General features: G+C 52.1%; 1 protein-coding gene across 1 annotated transcript in view; it reads right to left on the reverse strand.

Moving 5' to 3' along the window:
- The window catches only part of PDGFRA (platelet derived growth factor receptor alpha), a 53,972-nt gene that overhangs the window by 26,632 nt on the left and 6,135 nt on the right, over positions 1 to 21,205 (reverse strand).

A 21,205-nucleotide genomic window follows, 5' to 3' on the forward strand; every position in this document is an offset into this window, starting at 1 on the left:
ATTACGACACTTAAGAGGTTTCGTTAACCGCGTTATTTCTCTCCGTGTATACAAATCCAAGTGTATTAGTCTGCATCGCAGGGACATTGATTAATAATTATAAAGCCACTCCCCCCCCCCCAACCGCCGTGCAATACCGAATTTGTCCACCAGAGGGCGATCACGCAACGCTCATGTGACCCATGGATGAGCACCGGCATTGTAGCGAACAGGCGGAGTTGGAAGTGAATGATGATGACTGTTGAACTTCCTTCGCACCGTACCTAGCCATGAGATGCCACGGCTAACGTCAGTGGCGACTGGCATCTGAACCGTCTCCTGGCCCAGGCCTTTCCCCACCCCCCCCACCCCCTGCCTTCACCAACCAGCACTGACCAGCGTGGTGAAGTATGGTCAAACATGACTGGACATGGCGTGGGGAGGCCGTTATCCAGCAGAGGATTAAGCTCTACATGTGAGTTTATTATTAATATGATCACACATGATTGCTTTATATGTTAATTACAATAGTTCAAATAAACTTAAAAGTTTTTTGTTTTGTTATATTAAACCATTGCAACAATAAAATATGCAAGAATATGCAGTGCAGATAATTTGATTGCAAGTTAATCTTAACAAGATGGATTAAACATTCAACACAATTGATGTGTCTTCCAAACATTTCTTTACATCCGTTGACACAAGCGAACATAAAACATCACGATACGACCACACACAAACGAAACTAAAACTATTTTATTATTTTACCAGGTAAGGCCCACACTGAGCTATATAGCTCTTTTTTTAATAAACGACCTGGCCACAAATGATAGCTCAACGACGTGGCTTATCACGTGGAAATGTACAGCAGACAAATACTCTGAACGCGTGGTGATGTTTATTCTAAATGTGGAGGGGAAAACCGGAGGATCCGGAGAAAAATACACGTGACCACAATGGGAGAGAGAGAGACGCAAACTCCAAATATACAGCAGCAGGCGTCAGGGTCGGGATCGAACCCACGACTTCCTGTATACCAGGCGAGGTAGTTAACATCTCCTAGCCACCGTGATGATGATGAGAGAGAGACACACAGCAAACTCCAAATACACAGCAGCAGCAGGCGCCAGGGTCGGTATCGAACCCACGACCTCTTGCATACCAGGCGAGGTAGTTAACATCTCCTAGCCACCGCGGCGCCCTTCTCGAAATCAAAGGTTGAACTCGAGAGATGTGTGGAAGGAGATGCAAATTAAAACCGTGACTCGCGAACATTGGTTGCACAATTTACGACCTATTTGCAAAGAAAAAAAATGTTAAAATACTTTTGGTGAATTTATAAAGACCGACCGAACGTCCGCGAGAACGCTCGACGCTCACGCATTGACACCTGCTCAAGGTTTGTTCCAATCTTCAAGGCTTACCAGTTCACATCCGTCCCAGAGGCGTCGGCGTCAAAATGTGGACGCACAGGCAGACGCGCCTTAACAAACTTGTTGTGCGCCCCAGTGCGGCGAGGCACACGAGATGGCCAGCACACACGCAGGGAGCATCATCCCTCCGTGTCTTGTTGTAAACAACTGCAATGAAACACCTGTCAGGACCTCCCCTGTGAGAGTTGCGCGCGTGTGCGTGTGGCGGGGAGGGGGGGTGGCGATGATGCCGACCGGAGATCAGGATATTGTGTTGTGTGTGTCCCTGGGCCCTTAATTAATTCCTCCCCCCCCTTAAAAGAGAAATATTTTGACAGCAGGCGTGCGTTGTTTATACGCGAGACGAGCCAAGCAGAGGCATTCAAATTAAAGAGTTCGGCTCCGGTGGAGGCTTGCGTTTGGCCGATGGGTCGCAGCTGTTTCACGGACACGTGAGCAAAGCAAAGCCTTTACATTATGAGACCTCCTTTGCCAGTAACAAGATGTAGGAATAGGTTTCACCCTTTTAACTGGCACAAAAACTGACACCTTTATTCAGAGTTGTCTTTTTTGTTTGCATTTTGACTGCTTGTGTTGTGGTTATTGCAAACATGATGCCTTGAATATAGGTGTCAGTTTTTGTGCCAGTTAAAAGGGTAAAACCTATTCCCAAAGCAAAGCTATCCACCGGTCGTATGGCTCGCAGAAGACGAGAGAGAGAGAGAGGAGAGAGATGCCGCGTGTGGCCGTGGCAAGCCCGTGGCGGGGACAACGGCTGTTAGCGAGCACCTATTAAGGACCAAACATTTGGCACGCTGTGGTGGCGGTGAGTCGTGCCCGAGCACAAATAACAGAAAAAAATCAACACATTCGTCATTAACGCTGCATAGGCCTTTGAAGGCAATTTTTTTTTTTTAAAAACCTAAAATAGGCGACGTTTTGGGAAACCGACCTTCTTCAAAGCAGAGATGCAAATTGACACAAGTACATTCGTAAATACTCGCTGACACGTGGATACAAACGATGACAGATGCTCCACTGACTGACACTGCTCTATTGATGGTACTGCCTGTGACACCAACACAACAACCACCACCACCAGTGAGGTTTCCACAGCGCCTGTGCCAGGCTAGGTACATACATACACACAGCACAACATGTTCAACGCGTGTGCTTGTCTCTGACGACATATGATAATGATAATTCCATTTATAGCAATCGTTAACGATTCTTTTGTGTCAGTGATCAATTTAATCGACGCGACTTATTTTGACCCAGCAAAAACCTGGCTAGAGTTTTTTTTTTCCATTTCTTCATGAAAGTTCCTACTCCGTTGGGATTTCTGGCCATTCCGATCGATGAGAGTTCAATAATGGAAAACATTTACAATTGTAAAAGCGAATTTCATCCGCAGATCCCAATGCACCCATTTGGGAAGAGTCCGGAGAAAACCCCACAAACTCATGCCAAGGGGGGGGGGGGGGACAACACGCATCAATAAAACACCGCACGGATGGATTCAATAAATTCGTTCACGCTCTACCACTGGCCACCACCAGCACCACGGCGCAACCTCGAGAGGCAGTTTGCTTGAGTTTTGGGGGAATTTTCGCAGATCTCTGCGTGATCCACCAACCCTCTGTCCCCACGCAACGCCCCGCCGGTTGCCTCCCAACAAAGCGCCGGGCCACCGCGGCTACGCGCGCACACGCACACGCACACACGCACACACATGCATACACACACACACGCACACACACACGCGCAAACACACGCACACGCACACACGCACGCACACACACACGCACACACGCACACACACACGCGCAAACACACGCACACACACACACACGCATACACACACACGCACACACACACACGCACACACGCACACACACGCGCGCACACACACGCGCACACACACACGCGCACACACGCGCACACACACGCGCACACACACACACGCATACACACGCGCACACACACACACGCGCACACACACACACACACACGCGCACACACACACGCGCACACACACGCGCACACACACGCACACACACATGCGCACACACGCACGCGCACACACACACACGCGCACACACACGCGCGCACACACACGCGCATACACACACGTGCACACACACGCACGCGCGCGCGCCCGCACACACACACGCACTCACACACACGCGCACACACACACACACGCGCACTCACACACACACGCGCGCACACACACACACGTGCACTCACACACACACTCACACACACTCACACCCACCACGCTGCGCCCGGCCGGACTTTCTGCGAACGGCTGCGCGCGGGATTCGACCGTCGGGGGCCGTGAATTCGGTCGGTCAGAGGCGCCGGCTCGCGGCCCACGTGGCCCCGCAGAGGCAGAGAACGTTCCAGCAGGGTGACTCATTCGCTCGCTCGCTCGCTCCGTCGCTCCCTCGCAGGGGGATGAGTCTTGTTGCAGCTTTCGCGGAAACAGCTCAGACTAACTCATCGCTTTTACAATTTGTTACTTACCACTCCCACCCCCCGCCATCTCCCCCAACACCAAAAATAAACTAAACCCCGAACTCGAGTCTGACCCACCACCGTCACTGCCGGATGATGAAAGCCTCGCCGTGTTCATGGCGCAAAACGACGGCGCCTCTCTCATTCTCGGCGTGGAGCGTGAAAGTTCGCTCGGGTTTCTTGCACATTCTCGCCGCACCTCCGACGAGGACGGTTCGCTACGTACGGCGCGAAAGAAGTTCGACGCACAGTGAGCCATGCGCCGCGATTAGGTGTGGACAGGAGCTGGTTGGCTTTGCGCGATGCAAGCTCTGAGCTCGCATCCGCAGGGCGCGAATTCGGTTCGGCGCACGCGCGGACGACGTCGCCTACGAAATAAGTTGGGGCAAAAGTGGTGAAGTGCCCGAGGCTCACGGAGCCAGGCAGGGGGGGCTCCTCCTGGAGGATTCTCAGATGTCACCGTCGACGGGAGCGGCTCGGAGAGCCAGACGAAAGGGACCGCTGTAATTACGAGCGCTCAACGTGATATCACCACCATCATCACCACCATCGTCATCATCAGACTGGAATATCCAGTGGGACCACTGCAGCTGAGTCACGTCTCACGACGAACATTCATCGTTTCATATCACATCGCCGACTAATACGACCCCAACACACAGGCAGAGATAAAGACAAAGATCCAACCGTGTAGCCTTAACAGACTGTGGGGGCAAGTGCTGTTAGCGAGCGCCTATGAAGGCCGGCACGGCGCACGAGGGGGTGTGTGGCCAACACCACGCCCGGCCGCCTTTGTCTCCCCAGTGGCGATGTGTACGCACCGCACCAGGTACTCATTTGAGGCTGAGTCGACCTAGGGGAGGCCCAGCACCGGTTCAGATAATCGTCACTGTGGTGTTGGCCGTGAGCGGGAATCGAACTCGGGTTGCCGGGTTCGTAGCGCAGACACACACACACGTATACACACACACATACACAAGTACACACACACTCACGTACACACACGCGTACACACACATACATACACACGTACACACACTCACGTACACACACACACGTACACACACATACACACGTACACACACACACGCACACATACACACGTACACACACGTACACACACGCATCGCGGTCTCCCCAGATCTCAGCCTCCTCCTCCGCGTGTCCCACAAAATTGTTCCGAATCCGGGCGCCTTCCCGTGGGACTCGAATCCCAAAAATGCCACTGACGTCACAACGAGCGAACTCTGCCCCCCCCCCCCCCCGTGTGGCGTCACGGCATCGCGCCCCGCTGGTTCTATGCCCTAGGCCCCCCCCCCCCCACGCCACAGCCCCCCGGTACTCAACCCCTCCCCCAGCAAGCCTCTCACGTCTCTCTCTCTCTCACGCTCTCTCACATCACTCTCACGTCTCTCTCATATCACTCTCTCACTCTTTCACGTCTCTCTCTCACTCATATCACTCTCACGTCTCACTCTCTCACTCTCTCACGTCTCTCTCTCACTCTCTCACATCACTCTCACGTCTCTCTCATAGCACTCTCTCACTCTTTCACGTCTCTCTCACTCTCACGTCTCTCTCATATCACTCTCACGTCTCTCTCATATCACTCTCTCACTCTTTCACGTCTCTCTCTCACTCATATCACTCTCACGTCTCACTCTCTCACTCTCTCACGTCTCTCTCTCACTCTCTCACATCACTCTCACGTCTCTCTCATAGCACTCTCTCACTCTTTCACGTCTCTCTCACTCTCACGTCTCTCTCATATCACTCTCACGTCTCTCTCATATCACTCTCTCACGTCTCTCTCTCACTCTCTCATATCACTCTCACGTCTCCCTCACTCTCTCTCACGTCTCTCTCACGTCTCTCTAACTCTCTCTCACGTCTCTCTCACATCTCTCTCACATCTCTATCGTCTCCCTCACGTCTCTCTCACGCCTCTCTCTCACGCTCTCTCTCATATCACTCTCACGTCTCTCTCATATCACTCTCACGTCTCTCTCTCTCACGTCTCTCTCTCACGTCTCTCACTTTCTCACGTCTCTCTCTCACTCTCTCACGTCTCTCTCACGCTCTCACTCTCTCACTCTCTCTCACGTCTCTCTCATCTCTCTCTCACGTCTCTCTCATCTCTCTCACGCTCTCTCACATCTCTCTCACGTCTCTCTCACGTCTCTCTCTCTCACGTCTCTCTCACGCTCTCACGCTCTCTCATTTCACTCTCACGTCTCTCTCACGTCTCTCTCACGTCTCTCTCATTTCACTCTCACGTCTCTCTCACTCTCTCTCACTCTCTCACGCTCTCTCTCACGTCTCTCTCTCACGTCTCTCTCTCACGCTCTCTCTCACGTCTCTCTCTCACGTCTCTCTCACGTCTCTCTCACTCTCTCTCACTCACTCTCACGCTCTCTCTCACGTCTCTATCTCGCTCTCACGCTCTCTCACGTCTCTCTCTCTCACGTCTCTCTCACATCTCTCTCACATCTCTCTCTCACGCTCTCTCTCACGCTCTCTCTCACCCTCTCTCTCACATCTCTCTCACGCTTGTTTACCCCCGAGGAGAGGCTCGCCGAGTCCCCGTGGGCCCCCCCCCCCACCCTTGAGTGGGTGGGGGGCTCCTTGACGATTTGCCGCAGTCCTTGGCGGAGAGGCGCGCAAAGGGGGGATGGGGTGGGGGGTTGTTCGGGGCAACCCAAATAACCAGGGGGAGGCGACTTTTTGTTGTTGTTGTTGTTGCGAATTCGGTACAAAACAACAACAACAGTAAACGAAAACCACCGCAATGTTTCAAGAGCCGCGGTTGCGCACGTGGTGAGCACGTGACGACCACGGCGGCCTCTTAATGAATGACGTCACAAAGAAGAGCCGCGTGCTGCCCACGCCCCTGGGATATCGTCACCGCACCGAGGCCCCTCCCTGCACCCAACGTCGACATTGCCCGCTCACAGGGGCCAACGTCAGCGGGCGAACATACGAGCCGGTTCTGGGCCTCCCCTAGGTCGACTTGACCTAGAACGAGAAGCGATGTTCGATCCCGACCCTGACGCCTGCAGCTGTATATTTGGAGCTTGCGGCGTCTCTCTCTCTCATCATCATCATCATCACGGTGGCTATGAGATGTTAACTACCTCGCCCGATGTACAGGAGGTCGTGGGTTCGATCCCGACCCTGGCGCCTGCAATGTATTTGGAGCTTGTGGTGTCTCTCTCTCTCTCGCTCTCTCTCTCCTCGTGGTCGCGAGGATTTTTTCCCTCCGGGTCCTCCGGTTTGCCCCTCCGCGTCCAGAGTCGACGCCGCGCGTTTCGAACAATTCGGCCGCTGGTCTACATTTCGCACGCGACGGCGGCTCGCCACTTCGCCGGGCTAGCGTGTCGCTTCTGAAAAGCGGCTACGTGGCTCAGTGGACCTTACTTGGTTAAAACAAAAACAGCAGAAGATATGTAATGTCGCGAACTTCTTTCGCGCTGTACGTAGGCCAAACCGCGCTAATCGCAGGCGGCGGCGGGGTGGGGTGGGTGGTGGTGGGGGGGAGGTGACAGCCAAAACATCGGCGCCGGGGAGACAAAGGCGGCCGGGCGTTGTTGCTGGCCACGGCCTACCCGTCAAAGGTGTTCCGGCAACCGAGCGAGTTTGCGACATCGCCCCACGAAAGGGGCTTTGCCTGCTCCGCGTCAGTGGCGGAAACCCTCATCTACCTCACCCCCCCACACCCCCCCCCACACCCACCCCCCCGTGTTTCTCTCCGCGGTTTATTTTTCGTTTAATTTAATTTTATGTTTCTTCCTTTACGCGCGGCTTCAAAGGGTTGCGGCGACTTTTCATTCTCTGAAACGGTTTTAGCAAACACGTCCTCGACGGCCGACGGGGGCGTTGCCATCGTCCGCGGAACCGTCCCGGGGACTCGCCTCGTCTCCAACGTTCCACATGCCGCTCACCGCTCGCGTCAGGGACGCCAAGTCGCTGCTGCTGCTGCTACTGCTGCTTCTCCTTCTTATCCTCCTCCTCCTTCTTCTGCTTCCACGGTGGCTCAACGGGACGCGAAGGGCCGTGGGAGATTTTATACACAAACACGTGCGTGTGTGTGTGTGTATACAAGTGTGTGTATACAAGTGTGTGTGTGTATACAAGTGTGTGTGTATACAAGTGTGTGTGTGTATACAAGTGTGTGTGTGTGTACAAGTGTGTGTGTGTACAAGTGTGTGTGTGTATACAAGTGTGTGTGTGTACAAGTGTGTGTGTGTATACAAGTGTGTGTGTATATACAAGTGTGTGTGTGTATACAAGTGTGTGTGTATATACAAGTGTGTGTGTGTATACAAGTGTGTGTGTATACAAGTGTGTGTGTGTATACAAGTGTGTGTGTGTATACAAGTGTGTGTGTGTACAAGTGTGTGTGTGTATACAAGTGTGTGTGTGTATACAAGTGTGTGTGTGTATACAAGTGTGTGTGTGTATACAAGTGTGTGTGTATACAAGTGTGTGTGTGTGTGTATACAAGTGTGTGTATACAAGTGTGTGTGTATACAAGTGTATGTGTGTATACAAGTGTGTGTGTGTATACAAGTGTGTGTGTGTATACAAGTGTGTGTGTATACAAGTGTGTGTGTGTGTGTATACAAGTGTGTGTATACAAGTGTGTGTGTATACAAGTGTGTGTGTGTATACAAGTGTGTGTGTGTATACAAGTGTGTGTGTGTATACAAGTGTGTGTGTGTGTACAAGTGTGTGTGTGTATACAAGTGTGTGTGTGTGGCCATACTTCGCCACGCCCAGGGGAGCGCGGTGGAGTACAACGACTGGCGCTTGGGTTTCACCCCAAACGAAGCAATAACAACAACAAATACAACAACATGGATCTGAACAACAACAACAACAAATACAACAACATGGATCTGAACAACAACAACAAATACAACAACATGGATCTGAACAACAACAACAAATACAACAACATGGATCTGAACAACAACAACAAATACAACAACATGGATCTGAACAACAACAAATACAACAACATGGATCTGAACAACAACATCAAATACAACAACATGGATCTGAACAACAACAAATACAACAACATGGATCTGAACAACAACAACAAATACAACAACATGGATATGAACAACAACAACATGGATCTGAACAACAACAAACAACAACAAATACAACAACATGGATCTGAACAACAACAAATACAACAACATGGATCTGAACAACAACAAACAACAACAAATACAACAACATGGATCTGAACAACAACAAATACAACAACATGGATCTGAACAACAACAACAACAACAACAAATACAACAACATGGATCTGAACAACAACAACAAATACAACAACATGGATCTGAACAACAACCAACAACAACAAAACACAACAACATTGATCTGAACAACAACAAACAACAAAAAAAAAGAATTGGCCTAACATCTCGCGCGCAGAACTCTCGTGCGAACGAGTCTTGAGACTCGGTGACACTATGCCTGAGTAAATAATGGACATTTTTTTGTTTTTATAACTAGCAAAGGAGAGGCGTTTCCGTTCAAACCAGTGGTGGAAATTCCACATTACCATGGCGGGGAAAGTACTACAAACTATCTATCGACACTACAGTAATACGTCGGGGGGCTGAAGGGGGTGGGGGGGGATGCGTTCTTGAAATGTGCGACGACGTATATCGAAACGACGTAAAATTGAAGCGACTGTACAGGGTAGCAGTGTGTGGGTGGGTGGAGGCAACGGATAACGAGACAGGGAGGGACGACGCTAATCAGGTGGCGATGTGAAACGAGGTAAAAAAAAGTGGGGGGGGGGGAATTAACTCGGGCTATTTCCATATTTGCATTTGAATACATTTCACATTCATGGCTTTCAACAACACATTATTCACGCGTCTGACGTCTACGTACACAAACGCTCACGATCGTGACTAACCTATTCTGACAGTGTTCTAGAAGAATCTCTAGAGGGTCCAAAATAAGCTACACGTACGGTAGAGGGACTTTGCTTACAGCTTTAATGATATATATTTCTAAATGAGAATCAGAAAAAAAACAACTCCACCGCGGTTACAGCTTTCTGATTTTTTTCGGGACGCTTTAAACCAGGTAGCGGGGAGCGTCCAGCCCGCGGTCCGTACAAGGCCTGCGAAATCATTTGGTCTGGGCCCTACCAAGGCAACTGCAGGCGGGACTCGAAATTAAATAAATCTAGGAGAGCAAACCTGGAAAAGCAGTTGCGAGTAGCAACATCATCAACACCAGCTAAGATCATAAATACCAGCTAACATCGTCAATACCAGCTAACATCGTCAATACCAGCTAACATCGTCAATACCAGCTAACATCGTCAATACCAGCTAACATCATCAATACCAGCTAACATCATCAATACCAGCTAACATCATCAATACCGGCTAACATCATCAATACCAGCTAACATCGTCAATACCAGCTAACATCAACACCAGCTAACATCATCAACGCCAGCTAACATAATCAATACCAGCTAACATCATCAATACCAGCTAACATCATCAATACCGGCTAACATCATCAATACCGGTCAACATCATCAATACTGGCTAACATCATCAATACCAGCTAACATCATCAACACCAGCTAACATCATCAATACCAGCTAACATCGTCAATACCAGCTAACATCGTCAATACCAGCTAACATCATCGATACCAGCTAACATCATCAATACCAGCTAACATCATCGATACCAGCTAACATCATCAATACCAGCTAACATTATCAATACCAGCTAACATCACCACACGCCTCACCAAAAAAAAGCAGTTCCAGCCATCACGTAGTGGGTGAGTTAATTAAATCTTTGACCAAATATAACGGGCTAATTTTGTTTAAGTTAATGATTTTGTTTGGCCCGCGAATGACGATGTCATAAAAGTTTCCCCAATTGCCGGGCCAACGTTGCGTGCCACCAAAACGTGGAGCGCGAACTTCGCTCCGCCGTTAGGGGGCGCGAGGCGACCGCGGATGTCGACATAAAAAGCCTCCAAATCTGAAACGTGTTGTTTTGTTGTTGTTGTTGTTGTTTGTTGTTGTTGTTTGTCGCAACGAAGTGAAACGTTTCGAAGTTGAGCCGAGTAGCGAGTGCGCCGCTGTTAATTTTACAACGTGCCCGCTAAGTGGATAGCCAAGGTTGGTATCAAGGTTGATATCCAACCTCGGCTATCAACGTTCGATAGCCAACGTTGGATATCAGCTTTGGATACCAACGTTGGCTATCAACGTCGCTGCACCAGACCGTGATTCCCGTGGCAAAATAAAAAAAAAATCTTCTGCCAATGTTTGACAGCCTTGAGTAAGAATGTTTCCACTGCTAAATATTATTGGGTGGGGAGCGGGGAGGGGGGCACCACGGTTTGGCCCAGTGCCCTACGCACTGCTCCGTCAACCCAGTGAGCAGATGTTCGACTCCCGGCCACGGCCGAACATCAGTGGCGAGCGAGCGAGTGAGATCTGAAACGATCCTGAGCTCTGGGCTGTCGTCCCCTCCTTCCCCCACCCCCACACCCCACCACCACCGCTTTCCCAACCAACACCAACGTAGGCAGCCGTGTGATCGTCGTCCGCCTCTGTTTGATACCGACGGAGCGTAACAGTCAACGCAGACGACGTTCATTCGTCGGGGATAACAACAACAACAACAGAATAATCTGGCGTCACGTGCGGCTCATCGCCACGAGTCGCTGATCGTTCTGGGCACGGTCCGGGGGCGAGGAGCGCGCGTCAGCTCATCCAGACGCCGCGTCACCTCTTCTGACTCATCCCCCTACAACTTGAACAACACAGATGTCGATTTGATTCCGGCTCATCCTGGGGGCACGCAAAGCCAGCCCCCCCCCGCCTCCTCCCCCCAAGCATTGGCACTCACGCGCGTGGCGTGCCTCGTTCTCCACAACAACTGCTCGCTATAGCCTACAATAATAACGTTGCGTCACAGAATGTTTGACCGACACATCCCCGGAGGGAATGGTACCCTCTTGAAAGAAAAAAAAAGAGAGCCGCTCATTATCTCTTATTGGCACTTTCACGAATGCAACCTATATCGTCATCAGCAGCAGCAGTGATCGATCCACTGATGGATGAAGACCTACCCGAGTCGTCGCCTCCTACATGGTTCAACGTATTCGGAATCACAACTTTGCCATCATCCCGGCTAACACGGTGGCTAGGAGATGTTAACTACCTCGCCTGGTATACAGTAGGTCATGGGTTCGATCCCGATCCCGATCCTGACGCCTGTATATATGGAGTTTTGCGTCTCTCTCTTTCCCCGTGGTGGCGTGGATTTTTCTCCAGATCCTCCGGTTTTTCCCTCCACATTTAAAATCAACATCACGCGTTTAGAATATTAGGCTGCTGTACATTTCCACAGAACCGGCGCTGCCTTTTTTTATATCCCAAACGCTGTTCCAAGAATTAAACGAAACTAAAACGAACTAAACTACTTTCTATTTGACCAGGTATGATCAACTGAGCTATGTAGCTCTTTGTCAGAAGCGACCTGACCACAATTGATCTCTCAGCGAAGTGGCTTATCAACGTGTGGACATTTATGGCAGCCAAATCCTCTAAACGCACGTTGCAAAATTAAATTGTCCACGCCACATCCATCTCCCCTATCATTATTTTACCATCGCAAGACGATCGGAATTAATATTGGGTACGATAATAATATTATAATAATATTATCATGATAATAATACATTATTATTAATATTGGGTACGATAATATTATAATATTATATTATTATCGTACCCAATACGATAATATTTTAATTTAATATCGTACCCAATATTAATAATAATGTATTATTATCATGGACAGGCGTACCTCTAGTGGTAGTGCCTTACGCCAATAATAATATTATAATATCGTACCCAATATTAATAATACTAGATTATTATCTTGGACAGGCGTACCTCTAGTGGTAGTGCCTTACGCCAATAATCCCATGATCCAATCAAGCCAGTCGAGCCCTGGCTAGAATCAAGCGTGTGCCGACGAAGAGCGTTCAGAGCTGTTCTCCTTCCCCGGCACCTCCGATCACAGCAAGGTGGGCTACGTACGGGTGCGACAGAAGTTCAGCGTACACACACACAGTGCATAGCCCCTGGCGAAAAAAAGTCTGCGGAGCCTGATGCTCCAAGCATGGCTTGACGTCTAGAAATGTCCAGAGCTGGCCACATTCCACTCGACGACGATACGGTATCTGGTACCAGGGCTCTGCGTTCTCAGCCTTATCCGAGGCGGCGCTCTTGTGAGTTTGAGAGAGGTCACAGAGTGTGACCTCAAATCATTATTTAAAGTCGCGTGTCTGTGTGTAATCGTGTGTGCCTGTGGGGAGCGGTGGTCTAGCGGTTAGCGCGCTGCGCTATGAACCTGGCGACCCGAGTTCGATTCCCGCTCACGGTCAACACCAGTGACGATTATCTGAACCGGTCCTGGGCCTCCCGTAGGTCGACTCAGCCTCAAATGAGTACCTGGTGCGGTGGATAAAAACATTGCCACTAGGGAGACAAAGGCGGTCGGGCGTGGTGCTGTCCACCCACCCCCTCGTGTACCGTTCCGGCCTTCATAGGTGCTCGCTAACAGCACTTGCCCCAAAAGTCTGCTAAATGCTACACGGGGGATCTTTGTTTGTGAATGCGGGGGGGGGGGGGGGGGGGGTAGCGTAGCTAGAGTCGCATCCGAACCGGTCCTGTTGGCCTGTGAACATCGGCGATGGGGAGACAAAGGCGGTCGGGCGTGCCTGTGGTTCTCTCCAAACCAACCCCAGCACGTGACAGCACCTCGACAGTCTATGAAGTCACACTGGGGGCGGTGGGTCTGTAGGAGAACAAGCAGGTGGGTGATGGGATGACGGGAGGGGGGGGGGGGCATGGGGTCGTGGGGGGTCGATGGGAGGAAGGGAAGGGGCTGAAGAGGGGAGGGGCTGGGGGGTTGGGGGCAGATGCCAGTCACAGAACAAAAACAATCCCCTACTCTCGACCACCCTCCAAAACGCGCCTTTATGGCCTCGACACGAGCCGATGTCTCCACGCCACTCAATCTGTCCCAGGGCTGTGGCGGTGGTGGCGGTGGCGGCGGTGGTGAACACGACCAATTTGTGAGCATATGGACCCAATCCCGGACCTTGTTTTTTTTTTTTTAAATGTGAACACAGACAAAGAGATTCACCCCCCCCCCACCTCCATATAGCCGGCATAGACTGCCGGGGCAAGTGCTGTTAGCGGGCACCTTATAATGAAGACGCGCGAGCGGATGGTGCGGTTCAGGGCAATGCCCGGCCGCCTTTGTCTCCCTAGTGCCGATGTGTTGTTAGCCACCGCACCAGGTAACCCACTGAAGGCTGAGTCGACCTAGGGGCGGACCGCGGCCACTATGGGCACAGATTGAAGACGCAACCCCCCAGCCGTGCCCCGATGAAGATTCTGCGCGGATTTGCCCTTTGACCCTAAGCCACCGTTAATTCTACCCCACCAACTCAACGGATATCAAGAAGCTCAGCAGGGTTCTTGGAGCCTGGTTCAGTGCGAGACCAGGCGGCCACCATGCACGACAGACAGGTGCTATAGGGCAGCAATGTTAAGGAGAGCAGAGGGGAGTGCAGTGGGAAAAAAAAAACCCCACCACGTTGTTGTACCGTACCCTACGTCCTCTCGTCTATGCCCCCCCGCACGAGGATACCGGGGTAGTGGAGGATCGACGCGGCCAAAGGATGTGGTAGTTCGGCAGCGGATTGGTGAATCTATCTGTGCGGAGCCGTGAGCGCATCCCTCTCACCGGGGGCTCTCCAGCCTCCTCCTCCTCCTCGCACACAAAAGTTCGCGAACGGCATCGGCCAAACATCGCGATGCAGGACCCTCCTGAGGACGAGCCTCGAGACTCGACGAGGCGTTTGTTCAAACGCTTGTAAACAAGTTTAAACACGTAGGCTTTCGCGACCAATATTATCCATAAGAGAGGGGTTTTTTTGTGGGGGGGGGGGGGGGGGGTTAGAACACGATCTAACCCAAAAACCTCTATTATGGACTTTGTCAACGACCCTGAACTGTAACACATTCACAGTACTAACTACGGTAATTTAGTGGTGCAATGGAACCCGGCCACCCGGGTTCGATTCCCGGCCAGGGCAACATCGGTGGCGAGTGTTATCTTGAGTCACTCGATACGTGCCCCCCACAAATAAGGGGTCGTCCGTCTCTGCCTCGAAAGGCCAACTTCGCACGCCGTGTAAATATCATCAGCACAGGGGGTGGCGGTGGGTGTTGTGCTGTTGCACCTGGGTCCCAGCAAGGGCCACGTGCGCGCGTCTGAAGCGACACCCACGCGCCGGTGGTGATGACACCGTGGCACCGTGGCGTCCACGGTGCGCGTGTGAGCGGTGCGCGCGTGTGTGTGAGCCTGCGCACAGTTCCCCGGGCAAAAAAACCACACACACGCACACACGCGGAGGCGCAAACAATACTCACTCGTTGGTTCTTTCGGTTAAGTCACGTCTGTATAAAATTAAATAAATCACAAATTGTATTTTCTACCCACGTGACTTTACCGAAAGAACCAAAGAGTATGGATTCCTGCAGTCACGAAAGCTTGAAATCAACGATTGGCCCAAAACAATGTTTAATTGCCCGCCTGTCATATTCTCCGGATTATAAGACGCAATTACACCACCCACCCACCCACAAATCCCCCCCCTCCTCCACCTCACTTCCCTCCCCTGTGGTTTAAAAACAAACGTTGGGGTGGGTGCGTCTTATAATCCGGTAGCTGTGTGTGGCACACGAGGGGCTGGGTGGGGCCAGCAACACGCCCGGCCGCCTTTGTCTCCCCCCAGTGGCGATGTTTACACACCGCACCAGGTGCTCATTTGAGGCTGAGTCAACCTAGGGGAAGCCCATGACCTGTTCAGATAATCGTCACCGGGTGTTGACGGCCGTGAGCGGGAATCGAACCGGGGTTCGCCGGGTTCGGGGCGCAGCGTGGCGCTAACCGCTCCACCACCGCTCCACACATCGCACACACGCAACAACAACAACAACAGCAGCAGCCTACATTCGCCACTAAGTGGCGGTGGCGTCACCACGGCGCTTGTGCCAGGCTATGTGCACGTCGAGGCCACACGCGCGCGCACACGCACACACACACACAAACACTAATAAACAAACACAAAGTCGCTTAAATTAGGTTGGCCGTAAATACCGATCACGAGTGTTGTTGTGTCTCATCAGCGAGAGGCAGCTGCTTTGGCCACACGCACGCTCCGATATATTTATGGAGCTTCCTACACAACCATTGCCTATTTGCCTGGGAATAGGGCCCCCCCCCTGATTCCAGCCCCCCCCCACTACCCCCAGTCTTGTAGAAGGATTAACTCACCAGTCACGCCGAGCACTCCGGCCAATGAGACCGTGGAAGTCGATAGCGGTCCCGAGTTTTCGCTTGCTAAAGTTTAAATAAACGATCGCTCTATAGTAATAGGCCGGAATAACAATGCTAACAATGATAATTTTATTTTGCCAATATAGAAAACGCAATCGCGTGCGTTAATGATCCTATTTGACATATCCATATTAGGGCCATGAAGTATTTGATGGGTTCATTGGCTGACGGATTAATGTGTGCGTGAAAGCATTGACTTGCAAATGTTACACCGTACTCAGCTAACAGCTACACCACAGCGTCCCATCACATTCACACGAAGCAGAGACACAAAGATCCCCCGTATAGCCTGAACCGACTGTTGGGGCAAGTGCTGTTAGCGAGTAGCACCTGTGAAGGCCGGCACGGCACACAAGGGGGTGGGTGCCCAACGTCACGCCCGGCCGCCTTTGTCTCCTCGGTGAAGATGTTTACTTACACACAGCACCAGGTACTCATTTGAGGCTAAGTCGACTTAGGGGTGGCCCAAAACCGGTTCAGATGATCACACACACACACACACATTCCCTCCCCACACATTCACAAACACACATTCACACACACACGCCAATTACACACTCTCACCACACGCGGCTGCACCCTGGGCCAGGGGGTGAACTCTGAAAATGTCGACCTCAGAGGCGACTCAGCAGGGGGCGGATTACTCGGTCCGCCGATGGCGATTTGGGAGTCGTACGGCTGCGTTCAGCGTTCGGCACGGGTCTCAGAGCGCAGAGGGTGACCAGACCCTGCGAGCGACACCAATCAGCATCCTTCGCCCAGTCATTTTGGAGGGGTTTGGCCGGAGGGGGGGGGGAGAATGGGTGCTAAAATAATACCATTGTTGATTTTCAGATTTATTCCGGTGACTGTACAAAGAGGAGACAACTCTATCGGTATGACATTTCAGCTCTAACCGCTGCGCCACCGCTCCCCACACCAGCTCCACAACCCCCCCCCCCCCTCCCCATCTCAAACCTCGAACCGATGAAACTTCACGGTTGCTTACAGACGTCGGCGCAAACAACACTTCTGCGCGAATCGACTCTTCGCAAACTTTACGCGCGATAAAACTTATTTCCACAAAGTCTGGGCTCTGGAGCAGCTCCACCGCTGCCGCTTGCTGCTGCTGCTGCAGCCAGAGCCACGCTTCTGTGTTCTCTATAAATATATATTTTTTAAAGTTGAGATGGTTTTTTTTCTTCTGGCCAGAGCAAGCATTTCCGCCACTGCAGCACTCACATCTGGAACACATTTAAGGCCGGGGAGGGGAGTTGGTGGTGGTGGGGGGGGGGAGGGGGCGAGCTTCGTGCTAATTTCTCTCTCCTCTCCGACAGCTCCATCAGCCGGGCATTGATTTGTCATCTGGCCCAGGACTTTTGACGACGACGGTCATTGCGCGCGATGTTAGTGTCCGTGAGTTCTTCAGAGAGTGTTGCTAACAGCACTCGCCCCTACAGTCTGTTGAAGGCTAAATGGGGGATCTTTGTCTTTGTGCGGTAGTGTAGCGGTCAGCGCCCCCTGCCCCTACGAACCTTGCGACCCGAGTTCGATTCCCGCTCACGGCCCACACCCAGTGACGATTATCTGAACCGTTATGGGCCTCCCCTAGGTCGACTCAGCCTCAAATGATTACCTGGTGCGGTGTGTAAAAAACATCGCCACCGGGGAGACAAAGGCGGCCTGGTTGTGGTGCTGGCCACCAGACCTCCTCGTGTGTCGTTCCGGCCCTCATAGGTGCTCCTCGCTAACGGCACTTGCCCCCACAGTCTATTACAGGCAATACGGGGGATCTTTGTCTTTGTGGGGAGCGGTGGCGTAGCTGTTCGTGCGCTACACGACCAACCCGGCGACACGACTTAAACGATTACTCAACAAACATGTTTATCATGTCAGGCTCACTGAGCTCCACAGCTAATATAACTTTTTTTCAGAAGGGACCTGCCAATTACTAGGACTGAACAATCATTACACAACAAAAAAACCAAATACAACGGTTCCACGTGTAGCCTACACGTGATGTTGTGACAAGTGCCGTTAGCGAGCACCTACGAAGGCGATCACGGCAGCGAGAGGGGGTTGGTGCAAATGTTGACTTAAAACTTTCGCGACTGCAGGAATTAATATCCCTCGGGTCTTTCGGTAAAGTCACGTAGACCACAACACAAAGCGATCGTCATCGGGAGAAGAAAAAAACACACGCGAGCGATCCTGATGATGACGTTCGCTTGTGTAGTGATCGAAACTTTGTTATTTTTATTTATTTTATTGACTTTTATTTCTTCGATCTACGTGACTTTACCGAAAGACCACAGAGAATAGGGGTTGGTGTGTCCAGCACCACGCCCGGCCGTCTTTGTCTCCCCAATGCTGACGTTTACACGCCGCAGCTTGGTACTCATTTAAGGCTGAGTCGACCTAGGTGAGTACCTGGACCGGTTCAAATATTCACCACTAGGCGTTTGCCTGCCGTGAGCGGGAATCAAACTCGAGGCACTCACGTGCGTTGGCACAGCGCGCTAACCCACTGCACTACCCTCCCGCCCCCCGCAAGTATGAATAATTATGAAAATATTAATTATTATAATAATAAGACAAAGACCCCCCCCCCCCGCACCCGTATAGCCTCATCACACTGTTTGGGGCAAGTGCTGTTAGCGAGCAGCACCTATGAAGGCCGGCACGGCACACGAGGGTGTGGGTGGCCAGCAGCACGCCCGACCGCCTTTGTCTCCCCAGTGGCGATGTTTACTACACGCCGCACTAGGAACTCATTTGAGGCTGAGTCGACCTAGGACAGAAGGATCTCAGTACCGGTCCAATTAATCGTCACTGGTATTGACCGTGAGCGGGAATTGAAACTCGGGGGGCCGGGTTCGTAGCGCAGCGCGCTAACAGCTGCACCACCGCTCCCGCGTAATAATATCATAATAATAATCATCATCATAAAAGCAACGAAAGTCTATCACAAACAGGTGGGCGATGGGTCTGTGTGTGGTGTCCCTCGCGTGCTTTTAATGAGAGGCGCCCTGCGAGAGTCAAGTGAGTTTGGGGAGGCGTGGGGAGAGCGAGAGGAGGGGCTCCCCTCGGGGCTGACGCGAGTCGGACGCTGAAGTGACGCCGCTCGTTCCCTGCCTCGCTACCTCCACTCAGCCCCCCTCCACTCAGCCCCCCTCCACTCAGCCCCCCTCCACTCAGCCCCCCTCCACTCAGCCCCCCTCCCCACAGCCCATCGACGCACGTGCGCGCGCGCGCGTGCGTGTGTGCGTGTGTGTGAGTGTGTGCGTGAGTGTGTGTATGTGTGTGTAGCGAGCGGTAGTGTAGCGGTCAGTATAGCCTGTAACAGACTGTAGGGGCAAGTGCTGTTAGCGAGCACCTGTGAAGGCCGGCACTGCGCACGATGGAGGTGGGGGTGGCCAGCACCACGCCCGGCCGCCTTTGTCTTCCCCAGTGGTGGTGTTTATACACCGCACCAGGTACTCATTTGAGGCTGAGTCGACCTAGGGAAGGCCCAGGACTGGTTCAGATAATCGTCACTGTAATGATCTGAATCGAACCCGGAACGGGAGGTTCATGGCGCAGCGCGTTAATCGCTACACCACGGCTCCCCACCCCACACACACGCACACACAAAAGATCAAAGATCCCCCATATAGCCTGTAACAGACTGTAGGGGCAAGTGCTGTTAGCGAGCACCTATGAAGGCCGGAACGGTACACGAGGGGGTGGGTGGCCAGCACCACGCCCGACCGCCTTTGTCTCCCCAGTGGCGATGTTTACACACCGCACCAGGTACTCATTTGAGGCTGAGTCGACCTAGGGGAGGCCCGGGACCGGTTCAGATAATCGTCACTGGTGTTGGCCGTGAGCGGGAATCGAACCCGGGTCGCCAGGTTCATAGCGCAGCGTAGCGCTAACCGCTACACTATCGCTCCCCACACGCACACACACAACCACATACACACACACAACCACATACACACACAACCACATACACACACATACATTCGCTCTCTCACATCTACACACGCGCCTCGACATTGCGGGTTTCAGCCTGCGTGTCTGTGATTGTGTGGGCTCGCCCTAGGAGCTGATGACACCTTTATTTTAAGTAGCAGTACCTCGCCAGCTGTTCGCATTAGACACACACGTGGGCGCACACACACACACGGACACACACACAACAAAGACAAACACACACACGGAAACACACACACACACAGTTAAAGAGGACACGCACACAAATACAAATATTCCCCGTGTAGCCTTAACAGCCAGTTGGGGGCAAGTGCCGTTAGCGAGTAGCACCTATGAATGCCGTAACCACACGCACACACACACACGGGGACATACGAACACACTCCCATGGCTCCTCGCGGCTCCTCGTCGCTATCAGAGCCTCCCACGACCCCCAGCGGCGCTAACCCTCATCCCCCTCATCCTCCCCTATCCCCCTAAACCCCCCCATCCCCCTCATCCCCCTCAACCCCCCCCCCCAACTCCCCCCCCCCCTGCGACGCGCCTCATTCGCAATTAAAATGTCAGGCGCCTTCTGCTAATGTGACTGACACGTGCAGAGCAGACAGGCATATGGGCAGAGACACACAAAGACATACACAGACACACACAGACATACACAGACACACACAGACATACACAGACACACACAGACATACACAGACACACACACACATACACAGACACACACAGACACACACAGACATACACAGACACACACAGACACACGCGCAGACTTACGTACAGACACACGCGCAGACTTACGTACAGACACACACGCAGACTTACGTACAGACACA

This window comes from Petromyzon marinus, chromosome 16, assembly GCF_048934315.1.
Source record: "Petromyzon marinus isolate PM22_M1 ecotype Great Lakes invasive population chromosome 16, UKy_Petmar_22M1.pri1.0, whole genome shotgun sequence".
Lineage (NCBI taxonomy): Eukaryota > Metazoa > Chordata > Hyperoartia > Petromyzontiformes > Petromyzontidae > Petromyzon > Petromyzon marinus.